This window comes from Erpetoichthys calabaricus, chromosome 4 (assembly GCF_900747795.2).
Source record: "Erpetoichthys calabaricus chromosome 4, fErpCal1.3, whole genome shotgun sequence".
NCBI classification, from domain to species: domain Eukaryota; kingdom Metazoa; phylum Chordata; class Cladistia; order Polypteriformes; family Polypteridae; genus Erpetoichthys; species Erpetoichthys calabaricus.
Genome location: NC_041397.2, coordinates 159,552,206 through 159,564,538, shown reverse-complemented (window position 1 = coordinate 159,564,538; position 12,333 = coordinate 159,552,206). Strand labels below are relative to the sequence as shown.

The window sequence follows — 12,333 nt, the reverse complement described above, 5'->3', positions numbered from 1 at the left end:
TGGTTTAATGCCGGCAACAAAAACTGAACTGTAAAATGGTGCAGTAAAATAACATGATCTCAACAGTCCAGTCTGACAGATCTGTTTAATAAGTAAGTACAGTATTACAGAAAAAACATTGTATTCTCTCAAGAGACGGCTCTCCCACTACATTCTCAATTTCAGTTGTTGCCATCAGGTCACAGACTCTAGCTTTCAAAGATAAAAAGCAACTGGTTCAGATACTCTTTCATTTCAACTGTGCAGGCAAAGGTCTGAAGTGTGCCACTGTGATCTGTGAAGTTTATTGCAAACACATTATTTTATTAAAAATGGGCAATTAAGGGCATAAAATAAATACAGCTGAAACCAAGCAAATCATCTGACAAAGAGAACCTGATGGGAGATGGGAGAAACATGTAGAAGATGACTCAGGTAAGATATTTATAAGTGCTATTTAAATTGTGCCCTGTTTGGTGATGATCAATACTGTTTATGGTGAGTCTGATTGTATAGGATACATGCAGCTGATGTAGAGACAGTTCTTTCAGGCAGGGATTTTGGTTGATTAAAGCAGGCCTGACCCATCTCTCAGGCCTATCACATCATTTTCAGGCAGAAACCTTGAGTGATTAGAGCAGGTGCACTGTAAAGAGATAGGAAAAAGGTGCTATTTGGGTCTTAGAAGAGCACAGCCCATAAATAACAGCTCATATGGTAGTTACCCATACCTGGCAAGTTTAAAATAAAGCTCAAAGAATATGCACAATGTTTGAGTACTTATAATGGAGAGGAACCATCTAGAAGCCAGAAGGCGCTTGCAAGAAGAATGCCGCCTTCCACTCCGCCAATCTCGGCACACATTTATCAGCATTCCCCACTGAAGAACTGGATGTTGGTTATACTGTTCCCATGACTTCTCTTTGGCCTAGATATACAGTATATCTATAAATGATTATACTACATTATATATTGGGAGTGAAAGCTGCATTTTAAAGCAAGTTAAAAATACTGTATATATATCTCTTTTTGTACTATATCTCTCTCGACTTATTATTTCCGGCATGATTACTGAAGGGGTATTTATACAGGTTCAAATATGTCCTGCATTTCAATAAATAACACAATCCTAGGAAGTAAGAGCCCCCTGCTGGAGACAAACTGCTGTTAATATTCTAAATAAGTTCAACTTTAATAAATATATTATATATACATAGGTTTAAAATAAGGGATAAACAATTAGCATTTACATAAAACATTAGTCAAGTCTAAAAGTTGGTTTAATTTTTATTTTTAATATGTTTGATCTAATGTTTCACCAAAAGTATTATGCTTACTGCCATACTTCATTTATTTTTTCTAAGTTTATGGGTTGATGGCTGTGTTTTTTGCTGATGTGTTCTTCTTTGTTACACTGTGGTTTCTTTGTAAAACCTGATAGCAAACCAAATTTCCCTCTTGGGACAATAACATTGATTTGAATTGAATCTATCCAGGTTTCCGGTATTGCATTAAGCAGTCTTTTCATCAGCTCACATTTCACTTTCTTTCTCTCTCTGTGAGTGCTGTGCTCATCACCACTTCAATCAACATCTGAATACTTTGTAAGAAAGAAGTCCTCTGTAGTTTTTCATGTTAATAGGGTCTTCTAAAATGACTAAACCAGACCTCAGTTATATCCAGCTCAAATGACATCTGCTAAAGGAGATCACAGGCACTGAATGTGGCTAAACAGAGAATATCACATGTATGTTCAACCTCTTACCTGCTGGAAGTTAGAATTTGCTTTATACACCCATCCAACATTGGATCTTATCTTATTTCAAGCTTTGTTAGGTTCACCTGTAAATTTCTCATGCCAAAATCTTGCACAAATATAGTGGGTGCTGAGAAGCATTTCTACAGTGTTGCTGCTTGTAGATGCTTGCGTGTGCCACTGAATGGCTTGGGTGAATCTGAGATCCTTGGGGTTTTGTTTAACAGCAATGTTGTTTGGGGAGAGTATTTTATCTTTACCCAAAATCATAAAGCAGGAAGCACATGGAAATCATGCAAAATCCAGCATTTGTAGGAGAAAAAAATACTTTGTCCTTCACAAAAACATGTACAAAATCCTTAGAGCTTACCTTAGTCTAAGGCAGGGGTCTCCAAACTTTTCAGCCCGAGGGCCGCATTAACTATCAAACAGCAGTTTGGGGGCCGACTACACACTCGAGGTCCAAATAAAAAAGAATCAAAACATAGATCCATCCATCCATTTTCCAACCCGCTGAATCCAAACACAGGGTCACGGGGGTCTGCTGGAGCCAATCCCAGCCAACACAGGGCACAAGGCAGGAACCAATCCAGGGCAGGGTGCCAACCCACCGCAGGACACACACAAACACACCCACCCACCAACCACACACTAGGGCCAATTTAGAGTCGCCAATCCACCTAACCTGCATGTCTTTGGACTGTGGGAGGAAACCGGAGCGCCCGGAGGAAACCCATGCAGACACGGGGAGAACATGCAAACTCCATGCAGGGAGGACCCGGGAATCGAACCCAGGTCCCCAGGTCTCCCAACTGCGAGGCAGCAGCGCTACCCACTGCGCCACCGTGCCGCCCCAAAACATAGATGTTGTTTTTAATTATTTATTTAATATTATTTTATTCAGTTATTATTTAATAACACATTGATACACTACACATGAACACCTGTATTAGTGGGAATGGTGAAATTGTTTCCTGGATGCCAAAATAGCAGACATTTCTGGCTTTAGATTTGATGTCCCTAACATCAACAGTGACCTGAGATTATCATCAGACAAGTTTGTTCTCAAATTGTTCTTCATGTATTTCATTCTTGAAAATGTTTGTTCACACAAGTATGTTGTTCCAAAGATTGAAAGGTACCTTGATGCAAAAGTTTTGACATTAGGAAAGTCTTCCTTGGGCAAAAACTGGTAAAAACCCACCAGTCCTTCTTTGAACTTGTCCCTAAGGAAGTCATTTGCTTGCAACTCAATGACCTCCAGCTGCAGTTCATCTGGGCAACTGGCCACATCTGCTTCAAATGGGTTTTGAAACAGTCTCACTTCTTCTGCCTTTGAATCCAAGTCAGAAAACCGCTCCTGAAACTGCAGCTGGAGTCTTTGATGATCTCGCATGCAAATGACGTGGGGAACTCAGCTGTTGCTTCAGCCATGAAGACCTTGCACTGCTGAAAGTGCGTCAAGTTGTTGGCCTGTACTTATTCCAAAAACAAGACAAGTTTAGATCTGAAGGCCTTTAGGTGCATGTATAGATCAGAAACTAGATTTTTCTCTCCTTGTAGTTTTAGGTTCAGAAAATTTAAATGACTAGTTATGTCTGCAGCAAAGGCCAATTTCCATACCCACTCTTCATCAGATAGTAATGGCTATGGCTTGCCTTTACTTTCCAGGAAGTCACCTATTTCCTTTAATTCAAATACTCTGCTCATAACTTTCTCACAACTTAGCCATCTTACTGCTGTGTAATATGGTAAATCTTGCGATTCTGTGTCAGTATCTTTCAACATGTCTCTGAACTGTCTATGGTTGAGCCCATGTGACCTTATTAAATTCACCATCTTCACCACAGGATTCAGTACACTGCTAATGTCCACATATTTAGCACACAAAGCTTGCTGGTGAATAATACAGTGCAGGAACATTGGTTGTGGAATGTTTTTCTCATTACACATCTGCTTCACTTGTCCAACCAAGCCTTTCTTTATGCCACTCATGTTCTTTCCTCCATCAACAGTCAGGCAACTGAGGTTAGTCCAGTCCAAGTTATAATCAGCAAATGTTTTTTTCAATTCATTGAATATATCCTCTCCGGTAACAGTGCCATACATGCTATGTAGGGAAGCCAGCTCTTGCGTTATGTTCATGTCTTCATCCACACCTCTAATGAACACGAGCAGTTGAGAGGTGGAACAGCTGTCCAGCGATTCATCCATTGAAATTGAAAAATGGCGAAACTTGCTTGCATTTATCACTATTTGAGTCACAATGTTTTCACCCATGTCTGCAACACGGCGGGCAATGGTATTTGCACCCAAAGCTACATTTTTAAATTGTTTCGACTTTTCTGGGCAAAGTTCCTCAGCCACCTCCAACAAACATTCCTTCACTACTTCACCATCTGTAAACGGTTTGCCACTTTTAGCCAGGACGTAGGCAACTTTATAACTGGCCTTAGTTAAGGATTCATTTTCATTTGAGGATTTACTGAACAATGCTCTCTGTGATGAGTTGATTTTGTAATTTAGAAAATTTTTCGGCACGAACTTTACCCTCCAACTGTGCATATTTCTCCTGATGTTTGCTTCGATGATGACGGTGCAGGTTGTATTCTTTCATCACAGCCACGGTTTCGTTGCAAATCACACACAATGCTTTCTCGCCGGATTTGATGAAAAAGTATTTCAAACTCCATTCTTCTTGAAATTGCTGACACTCGTCTATTTTTCTTTTCCTCTTCTCGGCCATCATTGGGCACTAAAATAAAGTGACTTCAACATGAATAAATAGTGAAACTGAAAGTATCTTGCACACAATATCGCTCAAAAAACCTGACTATGCGAACTAATTTCGTCGCAATTACAGCTGCAAATGACCCGAAACAATTTTTTAAAATTCTTATGATTTCTTAAGTTAAACTTACCTGAATACAGTCTGCAAATATATCCACTTATGGTAGAGAGATTGTTACTTTTAATGTTTCCTCTTCAGAATATTCGGAAAATTCTTGTTAAACTAATGACATTCCCAATACTTTATACACATTGGTAAGTAATTACACGAAGGAAATTATCACTAAATAAAATATAGTGCAACATGTTTCACAATTAGATGCTAACTGACACCAACACCTCCTCATCGCAGCAGTCAACCGCAACTGGCAAACTGTGATCAAAATAATCAAGTCTTGAACAAGCAGCAAACCATTTAAAAACTCTGCCACTAGATGGCGTTATATCATCTCATTGACTGTGAACAGAAGTAGAAAAAGTAAGCAGCGAATAAGGTTTTGCAATGTAGTGATTGATTGAAAAACATAACACACTTCCGCGCGCCTCTATTTTTATTCAGTAAAAACGTAACGTCCACGTAAGCGGCGGCTGATCTTGGCAGGATACACGTAAATTTCCGTAATTTTTTTCCGTACATAAAAAAAAGTCTCCACGGGCCGGATGAGAGGGCCTTGCGGGCCGCATCTGGCCCGCAGGCCGTAGTTTGGAGACGCCTGGTCTAAGGGATTCTCAAAAGTGTGACAGTGGATGGCAGACAGTGATGCAGATTGCTGATACTCAGAAACTGGCCATATTCTCATTGGCTTTCTTCTTCCTTCTGTGCTCTTAGCTAATGAGCTACAGCACTGGTCTGTGGCAGGGTGCTGAATTGGTTCATGACACAAAATTATTTTTTTCCTGTCATGATGAATTAGCTATTATGCAGTGGGACATGCCTAAGTGTGTACGTCTCACGAAAAGGTGATGTTCTGTATGATACTTGTTAGAAGTACAAAAAGCCATGGGTTAGGTTTTCAAACTGCTTATCTGTGTTTGTCATGATACTGTATGTCTGCTTAAGATGTGCATATTCTAATTGACATTATCCATTGCTGTTTTATTGTATATATAGCATTATTTCATTGTTCAGCCACCAACAGAGCATTAATGGGACACTCTGATTGTCCATAGGTATTTTTTACACTGGGTATTTCCAAACAAGGCATTCATTCTTGGCCTATGTTTGCTTTGTAAGATTAAAATACTGCAAATGTCCTTGTCTCATATAACATAAAACTGATTGTCAGTTTTAAGATTATAGACCAATTAATAGTTGATAATGGAATCATCTGATTCTGAACACTGGAATGCAATTTATATGTTAATTAGTATAAATTAATAAAAGAAATCTTGAAAGTTTCATATATATATTGTACAGCACACTGACGAAAACAATGCCCAGTCTGGGTGTAAACCTCAGAAAAATATCGTGAAGGAATATTAACATTCATTCATTCATTCATTCATTCATTTATTTATTTATTTTCCTACTTCCTGTTCTCTGTACAACAATGATGCTGGCACAGTAGTTAGCACCATAGTCTGATGAATCCAATGTTCTGAGGTGGAATCCCATTTTCACCTGCTGTCTGTGTTAAGCTTGTATGTGCTCCTTTGTTTGTGTGTTATTTTTTTAAGCACAATAGTTTTCCTCTAACTACTTCAAGGATGTGAGTGTTAGACACTCTGATGGACGGCCAGCGTTTCAGTCTGGCCGGGACGTCCCTCAACTAAGAGAAAGAGTCTTTTTAGGACACTACATCCCCTGGGATGCTAGATGGCAGCTCCCCTGGACGGAAATGGTTCTCCGGATTCCCGCAGGGCAGCATGGGATATGGAGTCTGGTTCTTCAGCCCTGTTGGGTGCCGTGGGTGCCGCCAGGGGGAGCTCACCAAGAACCCGGGGACAATTATGGTGTCGTTAACCTGGAAGAACTTAGGAGTCACGAAGACGGAAACCCGCAGTACTTCTGGGACACCTGAAGAAGGTGTTTGACCCAGAAATGGAATACTTCCAGGTCAGAGACTTTGAAAGGACTATGGGAAACCCCAGCAGATCGAGCCGGAGTTGGGTGGGAGTGTGACGGAGCTGCTGGGAGTTGGAGGATTGTGATTATTGATTATTATTGTATTATTGAGTATTGTGAATTGTGGAGTACGCAGTGCTTTGTGCACTTTATTGAAGAGAAAATATTAAAGAATCTTTTTACACGTGTGTCTGGGACGTCTGTCTGGTGGGTTCAACGGGGCAACAGCGACCCCTAGCGTCCACAATTGGTGTAGTCGGCAGGATTCTGGCTGTCTGTTGGGTCAGAAAACCTTTAAAATTAACATGGACCGAACCCCCAGACAGCGACACATGAAACCGCCAACCCCGTTTTGACAATTCGTGATGGGGAAAAAGAAGATGACGAAGCTGACCGATAGTGCGGAGAGAAGTCTAATGCCAAACAGCCCCTGCGTCCATAAGGAGCAACGGAGCGACGCCGTCATACGGGAAGACACTTTTCCGGTTGCCAATAACAAAGACGAGGTAAGTGTCGGGGGAGGGATTGAAAACATCTTTAAAATAACCCATTTTGTCCCCTGCTCATACCTCGTAGACGGCGCGCACCCGGACGTCGTAATTAAAACGGCAAGTCCTCCTAAAGACTATTGGGCATTATCCGAGGGGAACACGGAAGACTTCCGCATGAGGTCAGACAGCCTAGGACATGTGACCAGCCCCAATGCATCACGGGAAGGAGAAGGTCAGCATCGTCCCGTAGGTGAGGTCGTCATTTCCCCAACGGAACTGAGATCCCTGAAGGGGAAGGGGGAGGCGAGCGAAGCAACACCAGCCACAAATAAAAGTAAAGAGGGACAGGATATGACTGAATGGTCCGCCGCTAAATTAGAAGAGGCGGATCACAGTTGGCCGGTGGCGGCAACCCGGACCTGTCATGCGTAACTCCAAATCCCAAAAGGCCGTGCGAGACCCAACTGTGCAGGCGCAGGAGAAGCCTGTTGGCTCGCAGCTGGAGGGCGGGGGTTTTGAAGGCCCGAACTTGCCTCCAGCCGATCGGGAAAAAGACTTTAATATACGTGACCTTGAAAAGCTAATAGAACCTGTCCAAAGATTTTTTCAGATCATCACCTCCATTAAAAAAGTAATGGAGGAATTGGGAGCGATGGCCGAGGCACCTCTAAGGAATGTGGAGGAATATAGATGGAGGCTTCCACAGATGACTGATTTGGCGGTACAGGTGAGTGTATCTGGTACCGTACATGAAGTCGGGATGCAGATTACAAGGGCAGCGTGAGTTTCTAGTATCGGCTGCCAAGTAATCTCACGTCCCACAGTTGATCTAGGCGTGATGACCGAGTGTCTGATAGAAGGGGCGGGGCCGTCAGAGCAGTGAGATAGTGCTGGCTTACGAGTGGTCCCGAACCTTAAGACATCGGCCTCTGTCACACTTCAATCAAAAGGGGTGCATACAGTAAAGGGTCTCTCTCTTATCCATAGGGAGACCCAAACTGTGAGCAAGCCCCAGAAAGAAAAGGAGAACCTGCAGGAAAGGCAGGGAGCTCCTAACAAAGAGCGTGTGTGGAGGGGACGCTCTCCGCGTGGGCGGGGAGATAGTCCGCCTTCAGCTGGGCAAAAGGCTACGCAGAAGTTGCCGGCCTGCTTCACCTCCCACAAGACATTACTAAATGGGAGGAGGCTGTGTTACAAATGCCATTGGCCGGGCCACTTATAGCGGGAATGTCCAGGGAGAACCGGGGAGGTTGTTAAAGAGAAGTGCCATGTCTCCCCCGTTGTTCTCCTGTTCTTGTTTTATTACAGGAAGAAGCCGTGGTCCAGTCAGAGCAGACAGTCCCTCCCGGGACAGGACTACCCTAGCGGGGCAGGCCACTTCGCATCATAATGCTCAGCTGAGAGGGAAGCACTGTGATGGACGGCCAGTGTTTCAGTCTGGCCAGGACGTCCCTCAACTAAAAGAAAGAGCCTTTTTAGGACACTACATCCTCCGGGACGCTAGATGGCAGCTCCCCTGGATGGAAATGGTTCCCCGGATTCCCGCTGGGCAGCATGGAACACGAAGTCCAGTTCTTCTGCCCTGTTGGGTGCTGTGGGTGCCGCCAGGGGGAGCTCACCAAGAACCCAGGGACTATTATGGTGAAGTTAACCCGGGAGTACTTAGGAGTCACGAGGACGGAAACCCGCAGTACTTCCGGGACACCTGAAGAAGGCGTTTGACCTGGAGACGGAATACTTCTGGATCAAAGACTTTAAAAGGACTATGGGAAACCCAAGCAGATCGAGCCGGAGTTGGGTGGGAGTGAGACGAAGCTGCTGGGAGTTGGAGGATTGTGATTATTGATTATTATTGTATTATTGAGTATTGTGAATTGTGGAGTGTGCGGTGCTTTGTGCACTTTATTGAAGAGAAAATATTAAAGAATCTTCTTGTGCTTTTATACGTGTGTCTGGGATGTCTGTCTGTTGGGTTCAATGGGGTAATAGCGACCCCTAGCATCCACAATACGTATTGATTCTTGGTGACTGTCTGTTTGACAAGTGTCAGAGAAGGTGTGTGCATGAGTTGTCTAGCAATGAACGATTACAATGTTGTAGCTGATGTTTCCAGGATAGGCTCTGAATTATGATCCTTCATTAGATTAACACTAGAATTACCAGAGCCTACGAAAAAACTCGTATATCCGGCCCACCTTAAATCGCTTCTTAAATCCGTTCACACCTCTCCGCCAGCATCCTTTGTCCTCTAAATGTGCTGATAAAAGACAAGCTGCCAGCAGCTGGCTATTCCATCCCCCCACCGACTTAGAACGTGAGCGCACTTTTCCCAGCTCTTGCCTTCATTGATTATGTGGGAGTGAAGTGGAGTTTTACAGTGGAAATAATTGATCGCCATTCTAAAGTAATCTGTGTAAACACATTGTTAAAACAGAAACTTTGTCATATTTTAGTAATAAATGTTACAAAATGTAGTAGGCATAAACTATAGAATGTGTAAAGCCCGAGTTCCAAAGATCAAATAAACACTTTCACAAAAGCTTCAAGGACATTACAACAGCTTCTGTGGCGTAGCGCGTTAAGATTTGCCTCTTAGAGCAAAACAGCTCTGCCGCGTCCCAGACCTGAGTTCGAATCCCCGCTAGGGATAAAATGTTGCTTTTTTTTTTTTTTTTCTTTTTAACCTGAAACGGACATAAAATTTATAAATTGGTATGCACTGTCAGTTAATGAGATCGTTATATTTTCATGTGGGATGCTCCTTTTAAAATATTTTTTTTAACAATTGAGACTGCAATTAACAGGAACAACTGTCCTTATAACTGTTATTTTTAAGATACATAACACACAGACAGACGAGCACTGCGTAATAGGGAGACAGACAGGCAGAGATATATAAATAAACAGGGAAGGCACATGTATTGAAAGAAGAAAAAAGATCAACGTGCGTTGTTTCTGTAGCACTGAATGAGCTCACGTGCTCTAACATCACCCCTCCCCCCCATCTGACTCTCTAAGTAACAACAACGCACGTTGATCTTTTTTTTCTTTCAGTACATGTGCCTTCCCTGTTTATTTATATATCTCTGCCTGTCTGTCTCCCTATTACGCAGTGCTCGTCTGTCTGTGTGTTATGGATCTTAAAAATAACAGTTATAAGGACAGTTGTTCCTGTTAATTGCAGTCTCAATTGTTAAAAAAAATATTTTAAAAGGAGCATCCCACATGAAAATATAACTTTCTCATTAACTGACAGTGCATACCAATTTATAAATTTTATGTCCGTTTCAGGTTAAAAAGATAAAAAAAAAAAAAAAAGCAACATTTTATCCCTAGCGGGGATTCAAACTCAGGTCTGAGACGCGGCAGAGCTGTTTTGCTCTAAGAGACAAATCTTAATGCGCTACACCACAGAAGCTGTTGTATTGTCCTTGAAGCTTTTGTGAAAGTGTTTATTTGATCTTTGGAACTCGGGCTTTACACATCTATAGTTTATGCCTACTACATTTTGTAACATTTATTACTAAAATATGACAAAGTTTCTGTTTTAACAATGTGTTTACACAGATTACTTTAGAATGGCGATCAATTATTTCCACTGTAAAACTCCACTTCACTCCCACATAATCAATGAAGGCAAGAGCTGGGAAAAGTGCGCTCACGTTCTAAGTCGGTGGGGGGATGGAATATCCGGCTGCCTGCAGCTTGTCTTTTATCAGCACAGTTAGAGGACAAAGGATGCTGGCGGAGAGGTGTGAATGGATTTAAGAAGCGATTTAAGGTGGGCCGGATATACGAGTTTTTTCGTAGGCTCTGGTAATTCTAGTGTTAAGGATATTATGTTACTCTTAATACATTTACTCTGCTACTTGACAACAGTCTTACTGCCATAAAACTGAACAAACCTCTTTAAGGTCTCTTTTGCATTCACAGTAATGTTCTTTTTCAGGTGTCTTTTGCTGTATAAATAATCTTTTTAGAAGTTTATTATCACTCTACTAATCATCAAAAGTAGGTTAGGTTTTCAGTCAATTTACATTTTGTTATAAATGTATTATTGTATGAAGCCTAATTTCAAAATTGCATCTCAATGATCTTCATATCTTTAACACTGAGCCAGCATATTTAATTTTGAATATTATTTTAAAGGTCTTCTCTTTTGCTGAATTCTGATTCTGCCCTTGCTATGTGAACTTAGGCAAACTTTTCTGTACTGTTGATAGATAGACAGATACTTTGTTCATCCCCTCGGGTAGTTGGGTGTTGTACCGTGTTAGCTATTATGGATGAAATGAGAAGTCAAGCAAAATGACACATTTATTGGCTAACTAAAAAGATTACAATATGCAAGCTTTCGAGCAAATCAGGCCCCTTCTTCAGGCAAGATGTAATACAGAGACTGGAATTCCCTGTGTTTATATAGACACTAGGACAGATATAGCATTTGCTCAGACCTGATAGACTGGGATAAAGTGCAGGAGCTTAGACAAGATTTCATCAGACAAGGAAGGATATACTCCCTAAACAACAAACACTCACATAAGAAGAGCTACTGCCATACCTAGTGAAAACATTCTGGAATATAAAATCAAAGACAACAACAACCACATCCCCCTTGTTGTCACCTATAACCCATATCTTGAAGCACTTCGAAAAATTATAAAGGAACTTCAGCCAATACAAAATAATGATGAAAAGCTGAGAGATGTATTTCCAGAAGCTCCCATCCTGGCATACAGATAACCATCAAACCTGCAGCATTTAATTGTCCGAAGCTCACTGTGTGAACCAACAAATAACGATACATTTCCCTGCATACAGAAAAGATGCAAAACGTGTCCTTACATTTATGATACAGATCATGTAGTTATACCACATTGCTGACAAGAACATCACATGAAGGGTTAATTTTCCTGCAGATCATCTAATGTGGTCTACCTAATTTACTCTGTATGAAATGTCCCGACACTGCCCTCTACTGTATGTGGGAGAAACTGGACAAACACTCCACCAAAGAATGAATTTACACAGGTTCTACATTAAACATGGCAATAGGGATGTTCCTGTAGGAGGTTACTTCAACAGCCATGGACACTGTGAGAAGAACTTTGAAGTCACAGTGCTTATGGGCAACTTCAAAACATAGCAAGAGAGAAAAGTATGGGAAGTTAAACTCATGCTAAAATTTAGCACATTACAACATGGTTTAAATAGTGACAAGAGTTTTATAACTAGATATGAAGATTGCTTAC

The 12,333-nt window shown here is 41.6% G+C and overlaps 1 protein-coding gene across 1 annotated transcript in view; it reads right to left on the bottom strand.

Annotated features, from left to right (window-relative positions):
- Positions 1 to 12,333, bottom strand: part of LOC114641417 (protocadherin-16) — a 237,387-nt gene that overhangs the window by 161,343 nt on the left and 63,711 nt on the right. The window lies entirely within an intron of this gene.